Consider the following 23,968-nt stretch of genomic DNA (forward strand, 5'->3'; position numbering starts at 1 on the left):
GAGTCACTAGACGTCAAACGCTTAGAACAGTGCCTAACACAGAGTGCTCAATGGATGTGAGTTATTATGATTCACCTCCCTAGTCTCTAAACGTGCCAGACACAGGAGAAACAAAGAAGAAAAAAAGACCTATTCATTCATTCATTCATTCAACAAATATCGATTGAGAGCCTGTGCATGACCCACTCTGAGCTGGGAGCTGGCGACATGTGTCCCTACCCTCATGAAGCTCAGAGTCTGGTAAGAGAGGGCGGGGGACACTACATGTAAACAGCTCAAAATACACACCAGCGAGGCGTGGGCTAGACCAGGAAGGGAAGGAACAAGACGCCGTAATAGAAACTGGGGGCAGCAAAGAAGTTGGATGGTCAGGGAAGGCCTCTCTGATATTTAAAGTACAATATGAAGATGAAATGGAGCCAAAACACAGAAGGGAAGAGGAAGGTGGCTGGAGGGGACATGAGGTGAGAGAGGCAGGGCCAGGTCATTCAAGCTCTGTTGGCCGCTGTGTCCTGAATGCAACCAAAAGCCACAGGATGGTTGTAAGCAGAGAAGCAACAGGAACTCACCTGCATCTTTCTATGGGGATATCGTCATTCTTCTTTCATTCATTTATATTTATTTATTTGGCTGTGTCCTGTCCTAGTTGCCACATGAGAGATCTTCAGTCTTCATTGCAGCATGCAGGATCTTTAGTTGGGGCGTGTGGGATGTAGTTCCCAGACAAGGGATGGAACCTGGGCCCCCTGCATTTGGAGTGCAGAGTCTTAGCCACTGGACCAGCAGGGAAATCCCTGCAATTCCTCTTTTACTAAAAAGGAAACTGAGGCCCAAGGTCACACTGCTGATAAATGGTGCAGCTGGAACTAGAACAGGTCTCATAAGCCCTAGCTCAATGAACCCGCCAATTCACTGCACACTGCTCACCCACCCATGTCCCATACAGTGGGAACCAAGTACATAGGGTAAGAGCTCATTACCTCCAAATGCCCTTCACCTGCTCATGGGGTCATGGCGCCTGCCTTGATTTAAACTCATACCACACCCAGGACTCTGCCATGTGCAATTGGCTGTCCAGTGAAAATTTTCACATCAGTGGTTTCTGCAAATGAACTGCTTCCCCGCACTTCTTCCCACCACTGTTTCCATCCCCCGCAGTCACCAGAGTTGACACCCAAGCCAACAACCACAGGTAAATGTGTCTCTCCCTGGGACACAGAGTTAAACACACAACCACAGAGATGCGCCTTGGGCCCAGAATGGAAGGGGCCAAGGTGCCAGGGATGACAAATCCCCCAAGAATCCAGCTCAAAGCTCCCTCCCCTCAAGAGACACCCCTCCTCAAAATAGGCAGAGGGGTCAGGAAGACTCGTGCAAACAGCTGATCCACAAAACCCCACTGTGTCCATGACTTTCCCCACCTTGGCACTTTCTATTTTTATCAGGAGGGTGAGAGGGGGTTGCCAGGTGGGGCTACGCCGCTGTTTATGTCTGAAATTTGAAAAGATGCACAGTGTACTTGGGAGAAGGCATTTGCAGTTAAAGGAATTTCGAAGGAGAATTTCAAATCCAGCAGGGTGAATAGGTGCCTTGTCCTCTGGCTTTTGACTCTGGAAAAGCCACATTTCCAACCAAGGCATGCAGAGGGGCCAGAGACGGGGAAAAAACGCACGGGTGTGAGATTTGGACAGGTAGTGGGACCCAGCTCACCTGGGCACAGGCAACAGCTAATTTTCAGACTGGGGGTGCTGGGGGAGGATCCCCTTTGACCCTCTAGTGTAATTTCTATTTATTTCTTCACCAGATAATTCATAGACTGTCCTTGTCCTCTTACACTCCCCAATACACCCCCACTCACTGATAGCCATTATCTCCTCTGTGTCTGTCATCTCTCTCCTCTCTATTGGGGAGTTTTATTGAGTATTAATTTTATCAAGTATTAATTTTCTAATGGGCTTTCCTGGTGGCTCAGACAGTAAAGAATCTGCCTGCAATACAGGAGACCAGGGTTTGATCCCTGAGTTGGAAAGATCCCCATTGAGGAAAAGGCACCCACTCCAGTATTCTTGCCTGGAGAATCCCATGGACAGAGGCTACAGTCCATCAGGTCGCAAAGGGTCAGAGACAACTGAGGGACTAAGCACACACACACAGATTTTCTTGTATATTCATATTTGCTTCTTATGGCTTTAAGCACTCTCATTTGTCAATTTTCTGTTTTTGAATTAAATCGTAAGTGTTCCCTTGGTAGCTATATGGTATACACACACACACACACACAGCTTAGGACCTGCTGCTGCTAAGTCGCTTCAGTTGTGTCCGACTCTGTGCAACCCCACAGATGGCAGCCCACCAGGCTCCCCCGTCCCTGGGATTCTCAAGGCAATCACACTGGAGTGGGTTGCGATTTCCTTCTCCAATGCATAAAAGTGAAAAGTGAAAGTGAAGTCGCTCAGTCGTGTCCGACCCTCAGTGACCCCATGGACTGCAGCCTTCCAGGCTCCTCCATCCATGGGATTCTCCAGGCAAGAGTACTGGAGTGGGGTGCCATTGCCTTCTCCACAGCTTAGGACCTGGTCAACCATTTTACTCTATGGGCATAACAGTGGGACTTGATGGTCCTATTCCTTCAATTGTGGAAAATGGGAAGCAAGAAAGAGCAATTAAATGACACCACCCCCTAAGTTAAATGAATTTTACCATGTCCCTTTCCTTCATCCTTCAAAGGTTAAAGTGGCTCTGAAATAACTCTGTGGAGAACTTCTAGCATGAACTATACATGCCCTTATGAAACCAAGGATCCTCAGGAAGGCTGGCACGACTTTTGTGGGGCTGGACATCTGACTTGATCCAGGACCTAAGGTGGACTTAATGCCATGGTTCCATGGTGAGATATGGCCAGTGTGTATAAAAAGATCATAGCTGTCGATCTCATTCATTTGGGCTTACAGGTAAATGCCATGAAGCACCAGATTCATTTCTGTGCCTATAAGCTGCAAAAACACAACAGTAGTTCAAAAAAGGAATTTAAAGACTTCCCTAGCGATCCAGTAGATAAGACTCTGCTCCCAATGCAGGGGGCACGAATTCTATCCCTGATGAGGGAAAATTACACATGCCTTGTGGTACACCTCCCCTCAAAAAGAATGGATTATGTTACTGAACACTGTGGGGATAAACTGAATTTAAAAGTTCATTAACCACTAAGTCCTAATAGCCACAAGATGCAGCTGTCATGCAGTCAAACCCCAGTTGTGTCTATGGCTGATGGAAATTCATCACTTGACACTTGTTCACATTTCTTTTTCTCTAGAACCCCATTACCTGCATCACTTTTCTTTGGGTGTCAGGGTCTCTGGCATATCCTTGCATTTCTCTCCAAAGCCTCTTTTCCTCCCTGTTTTCTGCCCTTCTACTTTCTCCCTTCATTACAGTATGAAATTAAAGTATATTTTAACATTTGTCAACTACAATTTAATGTTCCCTGTTCTTATACTGGGGGCTTCCCTCGTGGTTCAGCGGTGAAAAATCCACCTGCCAATGCAGGAGACATGGGGTTCGATCCCTGGGTCAGGGAGATCCTCTGGAGAAGGAAATGACAACCCACTCCAGTAGTCTTGCCTGGGACATCCCCTCGACAGAAGAGCCCTGGCAGGCTACAGTCCATGGGGTTGTAAATAGTCAGACATGACTTAGCAGCAGCCGTTCTAATGCTAAATGCAGATGTGTAGAATTGCAGACCCAGCATTTCCCTGAGCCTCAGTCCCACATTTCTCTCTGCTGTCTGGCCTCCTCGCCCTGGATGTCTCTCCACCTCGGAAAACCAAGCTTGTCTACAATGGAATTCACTGTCTTGTCTATCCAAGCCAGCTGCCCTTCCCCACTGCCCGTTTCCTGATGGGACTCCCCATTCCCGGTCATTCAGCTTCAGAAGGTTGAGACCATTCTTGATTCCTGCTTCTCTCTCTCCCTCAGCATCCAGTGTCTTTGATTCTCCCTTTCGGATGTCCTTTCTTGTCCATTCTCATCATCATAGTATTTATCCAACCACCCATAGATGAATTTTGCTGATCCTTCAGTGTTTTGACACATATTATATTTTAAATGTTTAAGTTAATCACCACTGATATCCCATAAAGATCTAGAAATTTGGTTTCTCAAGGAAAACAACAACAACGACTATGGCTACTATTACCATTGCTAGGACATGACCCAGCAACGTGCAGCCTGAACTCCTAAACGGCAACATTCAGGTGGAGCTGGCTAGTGGCTGGTGGCTGTCTCTTTGGACAGGCCACACCCTCTCCAGTTTGCCTCTGGTTTGAGTAAAAGAAGCCAAACAAAAAGGAGTACTCATGGGAAGATGACATTTTTCTCAAGTAAAAAATAGACAAAATTGGTCCATCGGTGAGGTCAGAACAGTCATCTCCAGGGGGGTGGGGAGGGGGGAGCTATTGACTAGAAGATGAACAAGGGAATGCTCTACATCCTGATTTGGTTGTGATTACTACGGTGTTTGTAGATGTGAAAAAATTCACTGATTGTATACTGAAGATGCACTTCAGTCTATGTAAATGATACAGCAAAAGAAAGAAAGGGAAAGGGAAAATGGTATAATGCCTAGTACCAGACACATACTAGGTGCTCAATAAAAGACTGATATTAGCATTTTAAGTATGAGGGTTCTGAAGCCAGGAGGCCTGGGTTAGTGCCTGGTTCTATCATTTAGCAACAACATGAACCTGAGCAGCTTCCCTGTCCTCAATTGCTTCATCAGTGAAATAAAGCCAACAAGACCTCACTGAGTCATTGTGAGGTTTAACGAAGCATTTAGCACAGGTCCTGGCACATAGTAAATACCCAGTAAATATTACTGTGAAAAACAGAAAGTCTGACACCAGTTACAACATGGATGAACTTTAAAGACATTATGCTAAGTGAACAAGCCATCAATAAAGGACTGACACTGTGTGATTCCAGTCATACGAGCTACCTAGAGTAGTTGGACTCATAAAGACACAGAGTAGACTGGTGGTTGCCCGGCACTGGGAGGAGAGAGGGCATGGGGAGTTTACTGTTTAATGGGTATAGAGTTTCAATTTGTGAAGACAAAAAAGTTCGGGAAATGGATGGTGGGGATGGGTGTACAACAGTGTGCATTTACTTAATACCATGGAACTGAACTGTATATTTTAATTTGTTAAAATGATAAATTTTATGTGTGTTTTATAATAATAAATAAATGACAAATAAATAAACACACCAATAAATATTACTATGATGATGACGCTGTGCTAACCCATGAAGAAACTGAAATCCCTTATTTTTAAACTTGAAATTTTGAGACTAGTCAGACAGCCCTCCAGCATCTTAATAATGCCTATTTTTATGCCTGTTTTTATGATTCTTTCAAGATTAAAATGCTAACCAGTAAAAGTCCTAAAAATAAAAAATAATATGCTGAAATACAGCTTTGTCCCCTTATGTATTCTGGGTTTTCTGCTCTTGAAGGAATACACAGTAAGAAGCCGAATAGATGAAGAAGAGTAACTAAAATGTCAAGAGGACTATCCCCCAGCACTGTATACCAAATGAGTGCCAGGTTTTGTGGGGAAAAGTCATGCCTGTGTCTTAGCAGGTCATTTTCAAACTATGGAGTTTGCTGTCTGTCCCTCTTATGTTTCATTTCTAGCAAGCATTTGTTTGGGGGTTATTTTATTTGTTCATATGATACCAATTTTGTTTCTCTACTAAAAGGTGTAAAAATCTAGGAAAATCTCTCCAGAATGACACAATATTTATCAGTGAAAGAAAATAAAAAGATCAAGCCCAATGTGACAAGGGCTGGCAGTCAATTCTAAAGACTCTGATGGCTGGAATAAAGGGGAAAACACAGAAGAGCCAGCTCAGGTCCAGGTGTGGGAGATGCCCCATAGGATTCAGGGTGATGAAGAGATAAGATGGGGAGGCTCCGAGAGCTGTGGGGTCTGGAATTACCTAGAGAAGCATCCTTCTATCCCTCTTCTTACCCCAAACCTATTGTAACTGGTGATGGTGATGATGCTATGATGATGACTACGATGGTAGAAACCAACACATTAACACCTCAATCAGCATCACTCCCTGCGTATCCTCAATAATAACGCACAAGTGAGTCACGAGTGAAATGTTTGCCACGACTTCCTCTTTTATAAATGGCAGGGTTTATTGAAAATAGAATCTGTGATGAATTCAGGGGGAAAAAAAATCAAACTGAGTCTTCAAGAAATCAGAGTTTCCTTAAGCGCGTCCTTCAACTTCTATGTCTTAAGTGACACAGCACTTTGCTGTTACTGTACATCATTGTTCCACACAGTCGTGTGTGGAACTGTGTTTCATTAATGTACCCCATGCTCTTTATTATTAGAACCTTTCCCTCTGAGTTCATCACTCACACAGTGTTGAAGAAATAAAACACTTTTCAAATGTTCCACTAGTTCTCAGAAGACTTGGCTTCCTGGCCCACAGTTCTGCTATAAGAAGGTTATTTCTATACCATATTGCTATGGTCCTTTGCTTCCAAAAAGGATCACAATGTTTTCTACACACATTACATATAGTATTAATCATTGCCACGCTCTAGGAGGTGAGTATTTTTAACTTCTTTCACAAACCCAGAGACCAGCAGACAGAAGAGAATGCACTTATTCAAGGACATCAAACGGCAGTGAAGGGGACCAGAGAAGAAAACTAACCACCTTGCACCTTGAGCTAGATCATTCGCTCGGTGCTGACATCCCAGCTCTTATTCTAATTCTCATAAAAATTCCATAAGTTTGCTCCATTTTACAGATGAGAACATCAAGACCCAGTGAGGTTACACAACTTGCTCCAGATGTCTGTTCCAGAACTGGGATTCATGTCCTATAGCTCTTGAACACACAGGGACCCTTCCTCTCCTCAACCCTGTTTTGTTGCTTGAGATAAGCTCTTTTGTGGTGGCCAGCATGAGAACAGTCTGATGGTTTTAACTGTCCACAAGTTTCAGTATCAACCAAAAGCATGACGTAGCACCAAGACTCAACAAACTTGTCTACAACCACCCCACCTGACCAAGTCTGATCTCGGAACCCAAGCAGAGTCGGGCCTGGTTAGTACTTGAATGGGAGACTCAACCATCTCTGGCGGCATCGGCAGGTGCGAAATGCCCAAATGGTGAGAAGGGAAGGTTGTCTTGGCTCTGCCCTGGTCAGTACACAGCCGAACTTGGGCTCCAATGCTGGGAATTACACATCAGAGGGACAGCCACAAACAGGAGTTTCCGGAGAGTGAGGAACCCAGAAGGAAACTCTTTCAGGAAATAGTTGAAGGACGTGTGGGCATTCCACTATGAGAAAAGACATAGAAACTCCTCTTGGGCTAAATGAAGCCTTTCCTACAGAGATTGGGACAAATCTGTTGTCGGAGGGCAAGCTAGAACACTCACTCATACAGGAGTATTGGAAAGATGCTTCAGAGGAATTCTGCAAACACCTTATACTTGAACTGGTGAGGCATTTACATGGCATCACCATGGCAGGGTCAATAACAAGCACTCCATGGTAATACAGTTACACGGACCAGGAGACTAGCCATCCTCTAAGAGTCAGTTTAATGGAGAGTGGTAACCAGCCTCCAAGATGCCTCTCAGCCATCCCCAGACCTATATTCACACCTTTGTATGTCCCTTCTCACACAAATTCAGGGCTGGCCCTATGTGACCAACAATCTACAGTGAATATGACCATCTATGACTTCCAAAGCTAGGGCATAAAAGCATTGTGGCTTCCCCTTGGGCTCTTGCATCACTCACTGTCATGGAAGCCAGGTGTCATGCCATGAGGGAGTCCCACTGGCAGGGCCCATCCAGAGATGACCTGAAGCCACTGGCCAAGAGCCAGTACCAACTTGCAAGCCATGTGAGTGAGCCACCTGAGACCTGGATCCTCCAGCCTCAAGTCGTCAGATGATGGAGCTGCAGCTAATGTCTTGACCACAACGTCATGAGATGGCCCAAACCAGAACTGCCTGGGCTAGCTTCTCCCAAATTCCTCATCCATAGAAACTATGAGAGACAGTGACTTAAGCCACCAAATCTTGGGGTCAAGTGACACACTGCCATAAAAACTGGGATATAGAACCATGGCATCCTAGAAGGGCTGTCTCATGTGCCCTGTCCTAGAAATCAGCCCCAGCCCGAGTGCAGACCCAGAAAAAGTTGTCCTCAACATTCTCTGAGAGCTCTTCCTAGCTCAGAGATTCTCTTGTTCTGTGATTTTGTGACTGAATGAGTAAACCTGCTGAAAGATGCTTCTCAAAACTAAGCAGATACAGAAGACACCTGGGGGGGCCTTATTAAAAAGCAGATCCTGAGTCTGGGGTGGGCCTGAGGGTCTGCATTTCCAAAAAGCTCCAGCTGACCCCGCTAGTGTGTCAATAAGTCTGAGCAGCAAGAGGTTAGAACTTCCCAATGACAGCAGACTGAGTCAGAGCCTGGAAAAGGCAGGGGGCAAACTACAAAGCGTTCAACAGAGGAGGGAAAACCAGGATCGGAAATACTACACAAGAAGTTCTCTTGTGTAGACACCTGCATGGAATGGGGGAATGTCCATATGCCACCAAGGGCTTTCAGACACTCAGGTCCTTTGATTTGCTGAACACGGTCTTTAAAATGTTCAAATGCTTTCCCATCATGCTGGGTTTTCTGTAGCCTGTAAGGGCAGGCAGTGTGGAGTCATGCCAACCTGCACTCATTCACTACCTCTCAGTTTCTTGCTGTGTAAAATGGGAATAAGAACCACCTGCCAGGCTGTGGTATCAAGCAGTGTCTGGCACGCAATAGGTGTCTAGTATATGCTTTCTAGCCTCGATACAATCTAGATGATCAATAAACATTCATTCCCTTCATTACAAAGATTAACTACCTAATTAATATTTGTCCCTGAATTATCCTTCACTAGCCCCTGGCTCCCCTGGTGGCTCAGATGGTAAAGCGTCTGCCTGCAATGAGGGAGACCCAGGTTCCATCCCTGGGTTGGGAAGATCCCCTGGAAAAGGAAATGGCAATCCACTCCAGTATTCTTGCCTGGAAAATCCCATGGATGGAGGAGCCTGGTAGGCCAAAGTCCACATGGTCGCAAAGACTCAGACACAACTGAGCAACTTCACTTTCACTTTCACTAGCCCCACCTGTCCTGAGATATCTGTCAGAAATGACCCATTTCACAAATGAGGGTATGGTTTGTTCTCACCAGAGAGCATCAGCTGAGTGAATACTGACAGGGGGAATCCATGACCTTCCTGTTTGAATTTTAAGGATTGTCTTTTTTCTAGAAGGATCATTTCCTCTGGTCTGGACACTGAGGTCAGTAACTAGTCAGATTTCATCCCAAAGACACTGTTTGCCTGTGAGGAGTTCTGAGCACCATCTTGTCAGCTGTGCTCAAAGTGTTCTGCAACTTAGATACCTGACTCAGAAAAACCAACAGACTCAGGTAGAACAGAGATGAAGTCAGAGCCGGCAACCAATGGAGCGCCTTATAGCCCCAGCTCCCAGGACTAGTGGATGGACTGGTCACCACACCCTCCTCAGGCCCAGGGCAGGGAAGGGGTGGCGGGGTGGGGGCAGCTCCAGAGAATGTGCTGGGTCAGGGCCAGTATCCACACAATTCTAGAGAAGTCACACTGGGGAAACTGAGGCAGTCTGGCCCCCTTTAATCGAGGAAAAACTGGGTCTATTATCTCCGTATTGGGCAGCCCACAAAGATCCCACCCCTTGTGCTTCTCCATTCAGTCCCTACCCAGTGATGGGTCTAGCGGCTTCTACCACACTGACCAAGGCCGCTAAATCTTATGTCAGTCACCAGCAGTTTCCTCCCTAAGGATGCTGAAGGCCACTAGCCAGCCTGCGTCCCCCAAAAGTGCTGAGGCTGAACCAACAGCTCGCATAGCAGCAAAGAGAGTGTGACTTTGGGTATGAATTCAGACCCCACCTTGAGAGGTAATTCCATCACCCTCTGAGCCTCAGTTTTCACTTTTTTTTTTTTTTTTTTTGCGGGAGGTAAAGTAGTTGTAATATGTATCTCCTTGGGCTCTTTGGGAAAATTAAATGAGATATTAATGTGTATTAAGCAACCAGCTCACAGAAGGTCTTCAAATGCTGTTAGTTCTTTTATTCTTTTGCCTGGAATCAAAATTAAGGAGGGGGGTGTCTGCAGCTACTGGAGAATTCCTGCTCCGTTTGAAATATATCCTTGTCTGTCTCTCCTGGATTGTGAAGACCCTCAGCCTTTGGTGCTGAGGCTTCCAGCCCCTAGCATGCCTCCTCGCAGTCCCCTAACCTCCTTTGCCCCTCCGTACTCGCCTGCCTTCTCGGAGCACCCCATCCCCAAAAACTTTCAGCCAGTTCCCCAGGAGGGTCCTTCCGGAGCGCGGCCGGGGAGCAGGGGGCCGCGCCCCTCGCTATCGCATCTTGCGGAGCATCAGCCGCAGACCCTGCGCGCGCGCCTGGGAGCCCGGTCCGGCCGCGGCGGCCGCGGAGCCCAGCCCGCCGGGGACTGCCAGTGCCGGTGCGGCCCTCCGGGGCCCCCTCCGACTGCGGAGCGGCCCGACCGCATTGCAGACGCGGGGCCCTCCAGCCCTTCCCGCGCCGCCGTCCTCCCGCGGGCCCCGGGGCTGCTGGGGCCGCGCCGCCGTGGGGAGCGCTCCTCTCGCGCCCTGCGCGCCGGGCGGCTTCCCCCGCTGCGCGCCGGACCGGAGCCGGGGTCCAGCGCGCTCCAGCAGCCTCTGCCTTCCCCTCCCCCTGTCGGCCGCCCCTCGGGTCCCCCGGGGGTGGGGTTTCCCTTCGCGCTCGCCCCCCCCGCCCCCTCCGGGGTCCTCCCCTCCCCCGCCCGCCCCTATGTATGTGTCACCGCGCGCCGTGCCCGCCCGCCCGCCCGCCCACCTACCTTCCCGCCGCTCCAGAGGGGCTCGCAGAGCTGAGGACGCGCGCGGCGCTGCTCAAGGTCTCTCTCTCAGCACCCTCGCCGGCCGGCATCTGACACGGGTGTCAGGGGGCTCCGGGCGCCTTTCAGCATCCCTTCCCCAGGCCGGCCGGGACTCCGCTACCCAGACGCCGCCACTGCGGCCACCGCCCGAGGGGACCTGCGGACAGGACGCCGGCAGGAGGAGGGGTGCGCAGCGCCCGCCCAGAGCGTCTCCCCCGCGGCGCGGCCAGACCCGGGCATCCCGGCCCCAGGAGCCCCGCTGTCTCGCCAAGTGTATGGGACTGAAGTTCTTGGAGAAGGAAGCCCAACTCTTGAAGGTAACCGTCTCCTGCCCTCCAGAGGGAGGCTCTCCCAGCGCGCCTGGCGAGCCGGGGGAGGTGCTGTGGCTCCCCCTCTGTGCCGGAGGCTGCGCTGCCTCGGTCTCCCCCTCTCCCCGGAGGCGTGTGCTGCGGACCCCCGACGTCCACCCGCTGCGTCCGCAATGGACTTGGGCAAACTTTCTGGCTGTTGCAGACTCAGCGTGGATGGGGCTAGGGAACACGTGAGGGGGGCTCTTGCTCCCGGTCCCCAGAATGAAGGAAGAGAGAGCAAAGGAGCCTTCGCTCCAAACTCCCGTCTGTTTTCAAGCCCGAGGGTCTGGGAGGAGCCGTAATGGACAGAGTAGCTGCTTCAGAGTCAGAGAACTGTGGGTCCCAATCCCGCTGGGCTACTTTTGAGTTGAAAGGGGTGGGGAGATGCTTCATTTTCCGGAGCCTTGGCCTGTCCTCTGTCAGAGGGGAAAGAGGAGGCTTCCTGACAGCAGAGTGGTTAGACACTAAATGAAATGACAAGGCATTGTGCCAGGTACCCAGCAGGTGCCTAAGCAGAGGCTGAGAGAACTCCCCCATTTGGTCCCACTTCCTTGGCCACTGGGCACCTGGAGGTGGGGAAAAAGCCGGCAGGAATTGGCAGAACCTGGGACAGGGCGCCTGAGCTGCCCACAAGAGAGCCAAGAGCAGTGCTCTGAACATGCTACCCAGGAGGAGAATTCCTCAAGGAAGAAGAGGATAGATGAGGACCCGGGGCCACAGGTAGCCTTTCCATCTCTAGGTTCCCCTACAGGAGAAGCCAGTGACGGTGGAGCAGGATGGGGTAACCCCCATTACCCCTGGGGTTGGGTAGGCAGTTGTCAATGTCAGTGGAACCCATGTCCTAGGCTAGAGCAGACTGTAGGAGTGGGAGTTGTCTCTTATAAGGGGACAGCATCCAACCCAAACTTTTTCATCATTCTCCTCCTTGCAGTCATAAGCGGGGTTCTGATGGGATTCTTCGAGGGTTTCACCACTAAGGAGCCCAGGGCTGTGCATTTTGATTGATGCGTAAATACTGTGGGAGTGGCTGGCTGCCAGGAGGAAAGAGAGGAATATGCAAAGCTGAATTGGGTTAGTGTGATGGTTCAGGTCTTGGATGCTGCAGTGGGTGGGTGTCTGACAGTCTGGGGGAACCCTGAGCCTTGGAAACACCCTCATCTCTGAGGGAAAGTGATTCCAGAAATGACTAAGGGGCATGGGTAGGACTAGAATGTAGGTTTTCTGAGGCCACAATCTATCGATCATTAGTCCTGACTGAAGGGTCCAGACATCTGGGATCAAATCCTTCTCTTTCTTCCTTGCCTTAAGGGTTGCCAAGGAGACAGGACAGTCAGGTTGCCTGAGCTCCTGGGCAAAGGGGCTGACAAGGCTCAGTTTGATGTAAGAGTGTTGACCTGTCAATCACTGGGCCAGGAAGAGACTACCCAGGAATGGAAAGGCAATAGGAGAGAAAAGGCAAAGTCTTGTTAGGGGTGAGAACGTGGGGTGAGGGGAAATGATGATTGTAACCTGAAAGATAAAAGTACAAAACAAAAGATCTCTCCAGTTTAAAAAGTTTTGGATGAAGGAATATTCAAAAGGAAGAAAATATCTCTCAGAGAAATACTGGAATTCCTCAGGTGACATAGAGTTGTGTTTAAATTAGTTGTACTTCTGTGCAGTTTCTAGTTCAACGCCGGGTACATTCATTCATTCTGATATCTGCAAGCGCCACCTAGGTACCAGGCTCTGTGCTCCGTGCTGGCCCAGAGCGGGTCCTCTGTAAACGGAAGGTTTGACGTGACCCAAGCAAAGCTCTTGGCAAAGTGCCTGCCCCCGGACAAGCATGCAAAGCTGTTTGATATTATTATTATTACTGATTTTAATATAAAGTCGAAGGTTTTCTTTCACTAGAAATTTTCAGTGAATTTCATACTTAAATTGGGATTCTCCCTTTATTATCTGAAAGCCCTCAGATAATAAAAAGCCCTTTTATTATTGAAAGCCCTTTTATTGTTGAAAGCCCTTTTCAACAGCTAAGAATTCAGAAGGGGAAAACATATATTATTACTTCTTTGGGTGGGGAGCCTGTGTGTTTGAGGGATGAGAAACTGCGCTGTCTGAGCCCTTCCTCACACCCATGCACACATTTTGCCTGTGTCATTCTCTCACACGCACAGTCCCATCCCAGGCAGCCTGCACCCCCACCTGCTGAGCTGGGGTGTTTCTCCATCCTCACAGACCCAGAATCGCCTGTCAGACTCCCCAGTCAGAGTTGGAATTCAAGACAGAGCTCACCTCCTGAGCTGGTAGAGAAGAGCCATGTGGCTGAGAAGCATGCCAGCCAAGGCAGACCCGGGTTCGAATCCCAGCTCAGCCAGCTACTGGCCACATGACTTTATCTTACTTAGCCTCCCTAAGACTCAGTTTTATTTTTTCTAAAAAGGGGAGGAAAACCTCCAATTGGGGATTTTTGTGAGGATTAAAAGACATAATATAATGCCTTGTTCAGCTCTCAGCAGACACCACAAACCTGAATTCCTCTCCTCTAGCGGTTTCTAGCCACTCCCTCCACCCCAGGGTCCCAAATCTGTCTCAGTGAAAGACCATGTGTCCAACTTTTGATGTGGATTTTTTTTTAACGATCCCTTCTAGAACCTGGTCCCTCTCAAGGCCCCTCTTGTTAGATGCTAGGAGGACCTCAGCTGAGCCAAGGGAAGCCCATGGGCCCCAGTTAGGAGTGTCATTTTTAGTCTGTTCCCACAAGAACATTTAGCACAGAAGTTGTCCAACTGCCAGTTTTGAAACCAGTTTAGTGGCAGTTTAATGAAATAGGAATAGTGTCTCCCATGCTGCAAAGGTAAGTATTGCTTCTAGAAACTTTGCTTTCTGATATATACTTTGCAGTTCTACAGAAGCATATTTGTGTTGACAATCTACGTGTATATGCATTAATATACACAAATTTGGTATTTGCATAATGTATTTCTCACTGCGGGTTGCGATCAAAAGAATTGGAAAGCCTCTGGTCCGGATGATGTTTCGTTTCTGAGAAACTCCTGCCTCATGGCCCCAGCTGGCAGGCACTGGGGCATCCTTGCTGCACTTGTAGGAACAAGACCCTTAAATATCTTGGAAGATGGAAGCTGGAGGTGGGAGTGAAGGGCAAGTTCAAGGAAGAGGACAGGCTTGCTTACAAGTGGAGCAGGCAAGGGGACAGGGCTAGCTGGCTGCCTTTGGAAAGGGAAGGGGGCATCTATGGATGGGAACACATCTTGAAACAGGAGCTGTCCTCTCCTGCTCTCACCAGGCCACCTCTTGGCCATGCTCCCATCATATTTGATGGGAGCTTTACTGCCCCCCTTAAGAAAGCCCTGTTCCAGGGGGCAAAGGCCAGGCTGTCTGTGTGGCATCTGCCCTGGGGAGCTGGGGTAGGGGCTGCAAAAGATCAGCTGCTGGGGGCGGGGCGAAAGTAGGGTTCGGGGGAGGGCACGGGATTGAGGCAAAGGGAGGACCAGAAAAAGGGGGAATTTGTAGGGAAACCGGTAAAACAGTTCCTTTTTTCAAAAGTTGAATCCAGGGCAAGAGCGGAAACGGTAGGGTTTACTTTTAAAAACTCAGAGCCTTCTTGTAAGCGGCCCGAGTATGTGTGTGTGTGAGTGTGTGTGCTGGGAGGGCGGCCCTGCGGGCTGGCCTGGGTGTGTAAGAGGCGACTTTTCTCCCTCTCAATGGCCTTACAGTGTACCCTAAAGAAGCTTTTTGTTAAACTCATGAATAGGTGGATTTGGGGTGTGTGGTGCTGGGCACCACGATCGGGATATTTGGTTACCTTTGAGGTTACATGTTTTTCCTTTTAAGACACACACTCTGAAAAGGAGCCACCTCTACTGCATGGGGTCTTGGGGGGGGGGGTGTGGCAAGGGGGGGAGCACTTGCCTGTCTCTCTGTAATTGATTTGACTTGAGGAGCGTGGATAAAGAAGGAGAAACTCAAGACTGGGCAGATCTCAGTGTCCAGCCTGTGGGGAGACAGCCTCTCTTCTGTCCAGGGCTGAGACTCTTCTCAGCCCCTGGACTCTGGGCCTCAGAGATGGAACGTGGCAGTTTGCAGACCACTGATGTCCAGGGCTTCAGGGCCAGGGAGGACCCTCATTTAAGAGATGGCAAAGGGAGACTGAGGCCTAAAAAGGAAAAGGTATTGTGCACCAGCCCCTGCAGGTCGATGAGGATCCGGATGGGAACGTCACCCTTCAGGCCCTCATCCTGAAACATACCATGTTCATGGAAACCTCACTCACTCGTTCATTCTTTCAGCAGCACTTGCCACATGCCAGGCACTACAGTAGGTGTGGATAACACAGCAGTACATCAAACAGTTCGCTCTTCCTGCCCTCCAGCTGCCCATGGTCTAATGGGGAAGGCAGGTTATAATCAACTTGACCCTGACTCCTCATTTCTATGACAGTGGTTCTAAACTGGAGGGCTGTTGTGCACCCCAGGAATATTTGGTCATGTCTGTAGACACTTAGTGTTGTCACTGTGAGAGAGGAATGATACTGTCTGCTGACCTTTAGTGGGCAGAGACCAAGGATGCTGCTGAATATGTATGATGCACAGGACAATGTCTTTGCTTCAACAAGAGAATTACCCAGCCCCAAATGTCAATAGTGCCGAGATTAAGAAACCCTGCTCCAGATTGTCGTTTAGCCATTGGGTCAGGCCATGTCCGACTGTGTCTAACAGCAGGAAAGTAAGCCGGGGGTAGGAGGGCAAGAAAAGAGAGTGTGGCAGGTGAGTAAGAGCAGACAACAAATGAAAAAAAGAGCCAGGACCACAGAGGTAAAGTAGAGATAACTTGGACTTTGGTGGCCCAGATCCAAGTTGAAATCCTAGCTACAAGCACTTGGGCAAGTCATCTGCTCTGAGCCTCAGTTTCTGCGCCTATGAAATGGGGCTTGTGAGATAGTTTGAGAGAATTCAAGATAAAGCAAATAAAGGAGCTGACATACAGTACAATAAATAGCAGCTGTTATTATTATCTGAGGTTTTTAAAGGTCCCACTCTGGAAAGTTACCGCATCAGCTGGTGTAGACATGTGATTACGAGGTCCAAGAAGGTTTCTGTTTGGAGCACGGTTGCCATAGTAATGCCTTCTGCTTGCAGGGGTGGGGGGTCAGCTCCTCCTCCTCATACATATAGGTCTCAGCAAGGGGTGAGAAGATGGGGAAGGCTTTGCTTCAGCAAGAAGCCCAGGGTGTGCATTCTCCACTGTGAGGCGCCCTGGACTTGGAGTCACATAAACTGTGCTGTGCAATGTGAGGAAATTGCTTCACCTCTCTGAGCCTCAGTTTCCTTATCTGTAAAATAGAGATACTAAGGCCTGCCTTCACAGGTCCAGATTAGTGAGAAGTTACTGTCTAGGAAGCTGCCTTGTGGGGGTGCCTGTGAAGCCCAAGCTGGTTTTGTATCTGGTGTACATTGTATCTAAGCCAGGACTGGACACACACAGACAGGCTGAATGAATAAATGAATGAACAAACCAGTGGACCGTTGCTCTATAAACTCCTTTCAATTCTTGACAAGGAAAGTGCCAACAATACCCAGATGGGCATCCTCCACTCTGCTGATCTATCCCCAGAAGGCCAGAAACCAGGACCTGTGGTTCCCACTGCCTACTAGGGTCAGGTTACTGCACCAGGCAACAGCTCCCTCTAGAGGGAACTGCAGATACAACCACTGAGCTGGGACATCCCCAAGAGCTGGATCCCCATGGGGAGAGGGAGGTAGGAATGGGACCTCAGAACTGAAAAGAGGACCAAATCAGGATCAGGCACCCAGAGACTTATCTCAGTGCAGGCATGTCATTGAATACCTCCATTTTCCCTTCTTTAAAATGGGACCATTTGTCACTCACATGGAATTGAAATAAATTAAGGCCTAACTAAAAGCCACTAACCAAATGGGTGGATTTGAGAAATCCAAGTGACTCACTGGCAAAGAATCTGCCTTCCAATGCAGGAGATGCGGTTTCTATCCCTGGGACGGGAAGAACCCCCGGAGATGGAAATGGCAACCCACTCCAGTACTCTTACCTGGAAAATTCCATGGACAGAGGAGCCTGATGGGCCACAGTCCATGGGGTTGCAGAGTCAGACATGATTGAGGGACTGAGCCAGAACACATTTCTCTGAGCCTTCTCAGAATCATGAAGCCTCAGAGCACAGTGGGACTTAGGGAGAATTTAAATCACCTGCCTGGGACTTCCCTGGTGATCCAGTGGTTAAGACTCTGCACTCCCAAAGCACAGGACATGGGTTCAATCACTGGTCAGGGAACTAAGATCCCACATGCTGCAAGGTATGGCCAGAAAAAAAAAAAAAAAATCCCCTGCCTCCTTCATCATACAAGGGAGGAGACTGAGTCCCAAAGAGGGGAGGGCACTGGATTTGGAGGGGGCGCAGGCTGCTCTTAGCAGAGTCGTGGTTTTAACCAGGCTGCTGAGGCTCCTCCCTCCATGTCACATGTCACATTCAAACCAGTAACAGGAGGTGCTAGGACACAGAAACACTGGCCATCACATCTACCTGTGGACACACTGTGTCCTGGGACCACCCATCGCCCACCGTTGGGCCTCCTTCTGGCTCTGTCCCTCCAGGGTCCTTGCTGGTCTCAGGGTTGTTTTGGGGAAGAAAACCTATTAGTAGAGAAAAGTCCAAAGCCAGGGGGAATGGAGGCCACATTTTCCCCAACAAACTCTGGATCTTGGCCTGACCTTCCCACCACTACTTCCCTCCCCCGCCAGGGGTGCTCCCTTCCTCCCCAAACCCCTCTTTTTGACCTGCTTATCCGAATGGCTCAGAGGAACACCTGGATTCTAAGATGACTCAGGGATGCAGCAGATGTTTGTCTGTTTTACAAGACACTGGAAAGGGGGCCTAGAAGCTGTCACCAGAGGTAATCTCTGTCCCTAGAATCAGAAACATTGGAGGAGCTTTTGAGAAACAGGGGTTCCCCAGAGATTGTTGCGGGGAGGCAGGTTAGGCATCTGTGTTTTTCAAAATCTCCCCAGGTGATTCTAATGCAGTCCCATTAGTCCGAACCCCTCGTTTAAAGCCCAAAACTGTTCCTCTTGTTGCATTTGATTCTGAGCCCCTCCCTCTAGCCCTACCTTTTGGTATGACTTGTCCTCCCTTTTTTGCAGATAGAACTACAGCCTCTGCCCCTACCTTTGTTCTTTAGAGTAATGAGAAAGTAGAGGCCTGCCTCCCCTGTCCTGTGGGAAGAGCTACCCACTCCAGTATTCTGGCCTGGAGAATTCCACGGACTGTATAGTCCATGGGGTCACTAAGAGTCAGACATAACTGAGAAACTTTCACATATCCTCTCTCCTACCTGAGACAGGGACCATTCTTTCATTATACAGTTGTCCTTGACCTGGGATTAAAGTACATTTAGTGTACTTGAATGTAAAAGTACATTCTGCTCTAGAGTCAGAAGAAGCTAGCCCTGGGTTCACCAAAGTGGAACATTCTTTCCCGAGATGTCAATAGGCATTGCATGTAAAAAAAAAAGCTCATCCCCAAGGGTTAAACAGAATAAAAAGTACCCCTTTCTTGTAGGACTTCTCAGCGTGCTAATGAGCATTGGAAATCACCATCAAGTTCCTCACATTGAATGTGACCAGAGCACTCTTCTTCCCTAGAGCAGAGTGAGGTTCTCGGCCTGGAGATGCTGATCTAGGCAGTCAGCCAGATCTGATGCTGAGGCAGGGATGAAGCTGCAGCACCAGGGCCCCGGCGGCCAACCCAGGACAAGAGGGACCCCACCAAGGAGAGCTTAAAGCCCTAAACCTCAAACACAGTCACTGCTGTGTTTGATCAGTCAGTCATGTCCAACTATTTGCGACCCTGTGGACTGTAGCCCGCCAGTCTCCTCTGTCCATGGGAATTCTCTAGGCAAGGAACACTGGAGAGGGTTGCCATGCCCTCCTCCAGGGGATCTTCCTGACCCAGGGATCGAACCCAGGTCTCCCGCATGGCAGGAGGATTCTTTACCGTCTGAGCAAAGCTGGACCCAACCTCTCCTTTTCCACCTCCTACCTGCCACCTTCTGTTTAAACACTGGTCTTGCTGGGAGTTCGTTTTAGTTCTTTTTTTTCCCCTAGATTAAAAAAAAAAAAGGAGAGAGAGAGGTAGAGCATTCAGTGTGGTTTACTGGAGGGTGGAGCCCTGGCTCCTCCTCTGGCTTGTGCCTCTGAACAGGGTTCTGTCTCCAGACCAGGCTGGTCTCCCTCCAGCACACACACCCACACCCTATCTCCTCCCCTGGGCTGCAGGCCTGACCCAGTGTGCTCTACCTGCCGTCTGACTCCAGGGGGCGCCAGTCTCCTGGAAGTCTCTGTGAATAGCACACCCCGCGCCGGCCGCCGGGAATGGCAGCCCCAGAGCTTAGCAGAGAGGTGCCCTGTCTCCCTGCCTGTCTCTGTCCGCCTTCCTCACCACTCCATCTGTGGGTATCACCCCACTCCCCAGGTCCACACAGCCCAGTCAGGGTGCTTCTTCACCCCTTTACCTCAGCCTTTCATTCCCCTGGCGCAGCCTCGTTCTGGATTTCAGTTGCTGCCTGTGCCCCACCTGCCATGACTTCTGCTATAGCTTGTTGACATTTTAAGAGAGAAGGTCCCCGTGGTATGAGAGAACCTGAGTCCTTCCTGCCCGTTCCATAGGGAGAGGGCTGCTGTGTCACCCCATCGGGGGACTGGAGTGACTTTATTGGTCAAGGAGGCTCCTCACCCTCCATTGCTCTCAGGAGCTCCCTCTGCTCTCTCAGTGCCTCAGGGGTCCCCACCCCGGGCTTCACCCACAGGGGTCAGCAAGACTCTGATAAGCACCAGGTAGGGCTCAGGCAACTGCAGTGGCTGGACACTGGCCACTAGTCTGGACTACTCCTTAGTCACCGTAAGAAGCCTGTGTCGGTGTAGGAACCTACCCATAGATGCAGGCACCAGGCAGTCAGGCCCTCCTCTGCCCTCTGGGGATTGCCGAGGCTCTTAGAAGACCTTAGCGGTGTGGTCCTTTCACACTTAGAATAAAGCCCAAGGCCCTCAGGAGCTGGTCTCCGTGATACACTCTCCCCTCACCCACCACTGGCCTCCTGCTGGCCTCTTCAGCCACTGTCCTCCCACTTCATTCCCACCTCAGAGCCTTTGCCCTCCTGGGCTCCTCTGCCTGGATGCCCTTCCCACAGGGCTCTGTGTGGCTGGCTCTTTCTGGTCATTCGGGTCCAAATGTCCCCTCCTCAATGAAGCCTTCTTGGCCACCCAGTATACAGAACGTGACACCCTCAACCCCACACTCCAGCAGCCCTTTGTCGTATTTTCCTTGCAGCTTATCACTGTCTGAAAGTTTCTGCTTGGCTGTTTTCGTCTCTGCTTGTCTGCCCCCTTCCCAGCCCCTCCAAGACCAGAAGCCCTGTCTATCTTGATTGTCTTCTATCTCCAACACATGGAAAACACTTGCCACACAGTAGGTGCTCAGTAAAAGTCTGCTGAGTGGGACCTCCCTGGTGGTCCAGTGGTTAGGACTCCGCACTTTTACCGCCGTGGGCCCAGGTTCCATCCGTGGTCAGGGAACTAAGATTCCGCGTGCCACATGGCATGGCCAAAAAAATTAATTAAAAGTCTGCCGAGTGACTTCTATCCAGTGCTTTTCAAACTATCCTCCAGGGGGTCAGCATAGGAGTTGTGTGTCTCTGACACCCCACAGAGGCCACAGAAGTGAATTGAGAGGGGCAATGATTATGGGAGTCGGCATCAGATTCTATGAGAACAACTCAGATCTTATGTCTTCTGAAAGCCATTGTATGGTGCATCTTTCTCTTGTCGTAGATGTGAAAGCCAGAACCTAGAAAAATATATGTCCTGCCTGGAGGTGTGACTGTCAGTGCTGGGACGAGGGCCCAATTTTCTTGCTCCCAGCGGTCTGTCTGCTGAACATGGCAGCTGTCTAAGGGCAGTTCCCACCTGCCCCGCCCACTTCAGCGGCCCCACCCACCCCGGCCAGGACCCAGGGACTCTGCGTAGTCACCCCGGCGAGCTGATGTTCTGCCATCAGAGGGGCCCAGCTGAGGAGATGAATGGCTGCTCTCTTTCCAAGCTTTCCTTAATGATTCATGCTGACTCAAACATCGTGAGGAGCAGCTACTTTTAGAAATAAACATTGTTTTAGGTCCTAACACCTTTGGAGCCTCAGGTTCTATCACTGGCTACCCATCATGGGTCATGGGCTCTTTTATTGCATTTCCAGTACCTCTTTCAAGCTGCAGGGTCCCAGCACTCCCCATGACATTTTAGACGGCCAGCCAGGCACCAGGGAAGAGGATGGAGAACAAGACAAGGTTTCCCCTGGCATTGCAGCTCAGCGTCTTCATGATTCTGAAGACCTCAGTGGGCAGCTCTTCTCAGCCTTCACCATCCACACTTAGGAGTATTCCCCTCCAGCTCTGTGCTCTCAGGCCCCACCCACTGTGGGCCTTCCTTGAACTCCAAGTCCATCTTGTCTCTCTTTTGTGATGGAGGTCCAGTGCATTGTCACTTACATTTTATTTCCAGCGTCCTTCCTAATGACATCTAACACCTGGACTCATCAAGGAATCCCTCAGGCCACTGTTTTCCAGGGGTGGAGTCAGGTTGAAGGGCTCTGGGCCCAGTTTGGCCTGTTCAACCAGAGGTGTGACTTCACCAGGGTTGACTAGTCTTGTGTGCATCAGTTTCCTTATCCGTAAATTGGGTACATTGACTCTCCCTTCATAAGGTTGCTGGAAGGATAAAGTAAGATAACATAGCTAAACCAAGGTGTGTGGCACAGAGCAAGTGCACTCAAGCAGTAATTGCTGTTCATTGTGAATGTTCCCCGGGCCCATTCCTGGTGTCTCAGAACCTGAATTTTGAGTCAGTGGGTTGGATGATCGTGTGATTGCCTCTTCTTGCCCAAGATGAAGTTGATCAGCTGCTTTCCTGCCCACTTATGCTCTTAAGTAGTCATACAGCTCAGAGCAGGAAGGGACCAGAGAGATGCAGCAAGTACCTTATGCTTCCAGGCACCCTGAAGCTAGCGCAGGCCTCCTGACATACCTGGAAACCACAGCAAGCCCTATTGAACCACTGTAATGACCTTATCTTAACTAAATTACATCTGCAAAGCTTCTATTTCCAGATAAGCTCATATTCACAGGTACTGGGGGTTAGAGCTTCAACATACCTTTTGGGGCAAGGGGAGAGACAGAATTCAGCCCATAGCATTCTTTATTGACTCTTGTTATATTTTAGATCTATGCTTCATTAGTAGGTCTTTCCTGGTGGCTCAGACAGTAAAGAATACACCAATGCAGGAGACCTGGGTCAATCCCTGGCTCCAGACAATTCCCTGGAGAAGGGAATGGTTACCCACTCCAATACCCACTCCAATATTCTTGCCTGGAGAATTCCATGGACAGAGGAGCCTAGCAGGCTACTGTCCATGGAGTTGTAAAGAGTCAGACATGACTGAGCCACTAACACTTTCACTTTTTGCATTTGTAAGATGTAAAGGAAGTTCTATCAGGAAACTGCTGCTGCTAAGTCACTTCAGTCGTGTCCGACTCTGTGCGAACTCATAGACAGCAGCCCATCAGGCTCCCCCATCTCTGTGATTCTCCAGGCAAGAACACTGGAGTGGGTTGCCATTTCCTTCTCCAATGCATGAAAGTGAAAAGTGAAAGTGAAGTCACTCAGTCGTGTCCAACTGTTAGCAACCCCATAGACTGCAGCCCACCAGGTTCCTCCGTCCATGGGGTTTTCCAGGCAAGAGTACTGGAGTGGGGTGACATTGCCTTCTCTGCTATCAGGAAAGGCAGATTAAATAAGTGATCCAATAGGTCAGTGCTGTATGCTAACCAGAGGCTGGGCAAGTGGAGTCCATAGGGTATAAATGCCCTCTCATTACCTGAATCGAGCTATACACACACACACACACACACACACACACACACACACATGTAGGTTTAATTATCTCTGTTTTATAGAGGGGCTTCCCAGGTGGCGCTAGTGTAAAGAATCTGCCCACTAATGCAGGAGATGTAAGAGACGCTGGTTCAATCCCTGGGTAGGGAAGATCCCCTGGAAAAGGTCATGGCAACCCACTCCAGTATTCTTGCCTGGAGAATCCCATGGATAGAAGATAGTGAAACCGAGGCACAGTGTTAAGTGGTAGGGCCAGAACTTGAACTCCAGAACTTGAACTCATGACTATCTGATTGTAAAGTTCATGGTTTCCTACACTCTGCCTAGAAAGAAGGCAGAATTTCTCAGACCAGGCCCTGACATTTAGCATAAGAAAGAGAAGCCACAGAGCTTGTCCCTCAGTCTGGGGCTCGTCCTTCAGGGTGTATGTGTAAAGCCCTGTTTATTCCTGCACATCATGCCCTTGATTCATGGGGATTATTTGGCAGATTCAGGGACACCTCCAGGAGAGGGAGCCATGAGCTAGAAAGACCGTGGGTCCAGAGTCTGTTGAACACTGGGACAGAAGAAAATTCTGTTTCCCAGCAGATTTCCAAGACTTCTAACATGGAAAGAACTTTCTCCCTCTGCCTTTCTCCA

The 23,968-nt window shown here is 49.5% G+C and overlaps 1 protein-coding gene across 1 annotated transcript in view; it reads left to right on the forward strand.

Moving 5' to 3' along the window:
* The first annotated feature begins 10,977 nt into the window (after positions 1-10,977).
* The window catches only part of ACAN (aggrecan), a 68,929-nt gene continuing 55,938 nt past the window's right edge, over positions 10,978-23,968 (forward strand). Inside the window, exon 1 of the mRNA XM_070775099.1 lies at positions 10,978-11,320. The gene's annotated coding sequence lies outside the window, so the exon portion shown is untranslated. The remainder of the gene's footprint in view (positions 11,321-23,968) is intronic.

The sequence above is a fragment of the Bos indicus genome, chromosome 21 (genome assembly GCF_029378745.1).
Source record: "Bos indicus isolate NIAB-ARS_2022 breed Sahiwal x Tharparkar chromosome 21, NIAB-ARS_B.indTharparkar_mat_pri_1.0, whole genome shotgun sequence".
NCBI lineage: Eukaryota > Metazoa > Chordata > Mammalia > Artiodactyla > Bovidae > Bos > Bos indicus.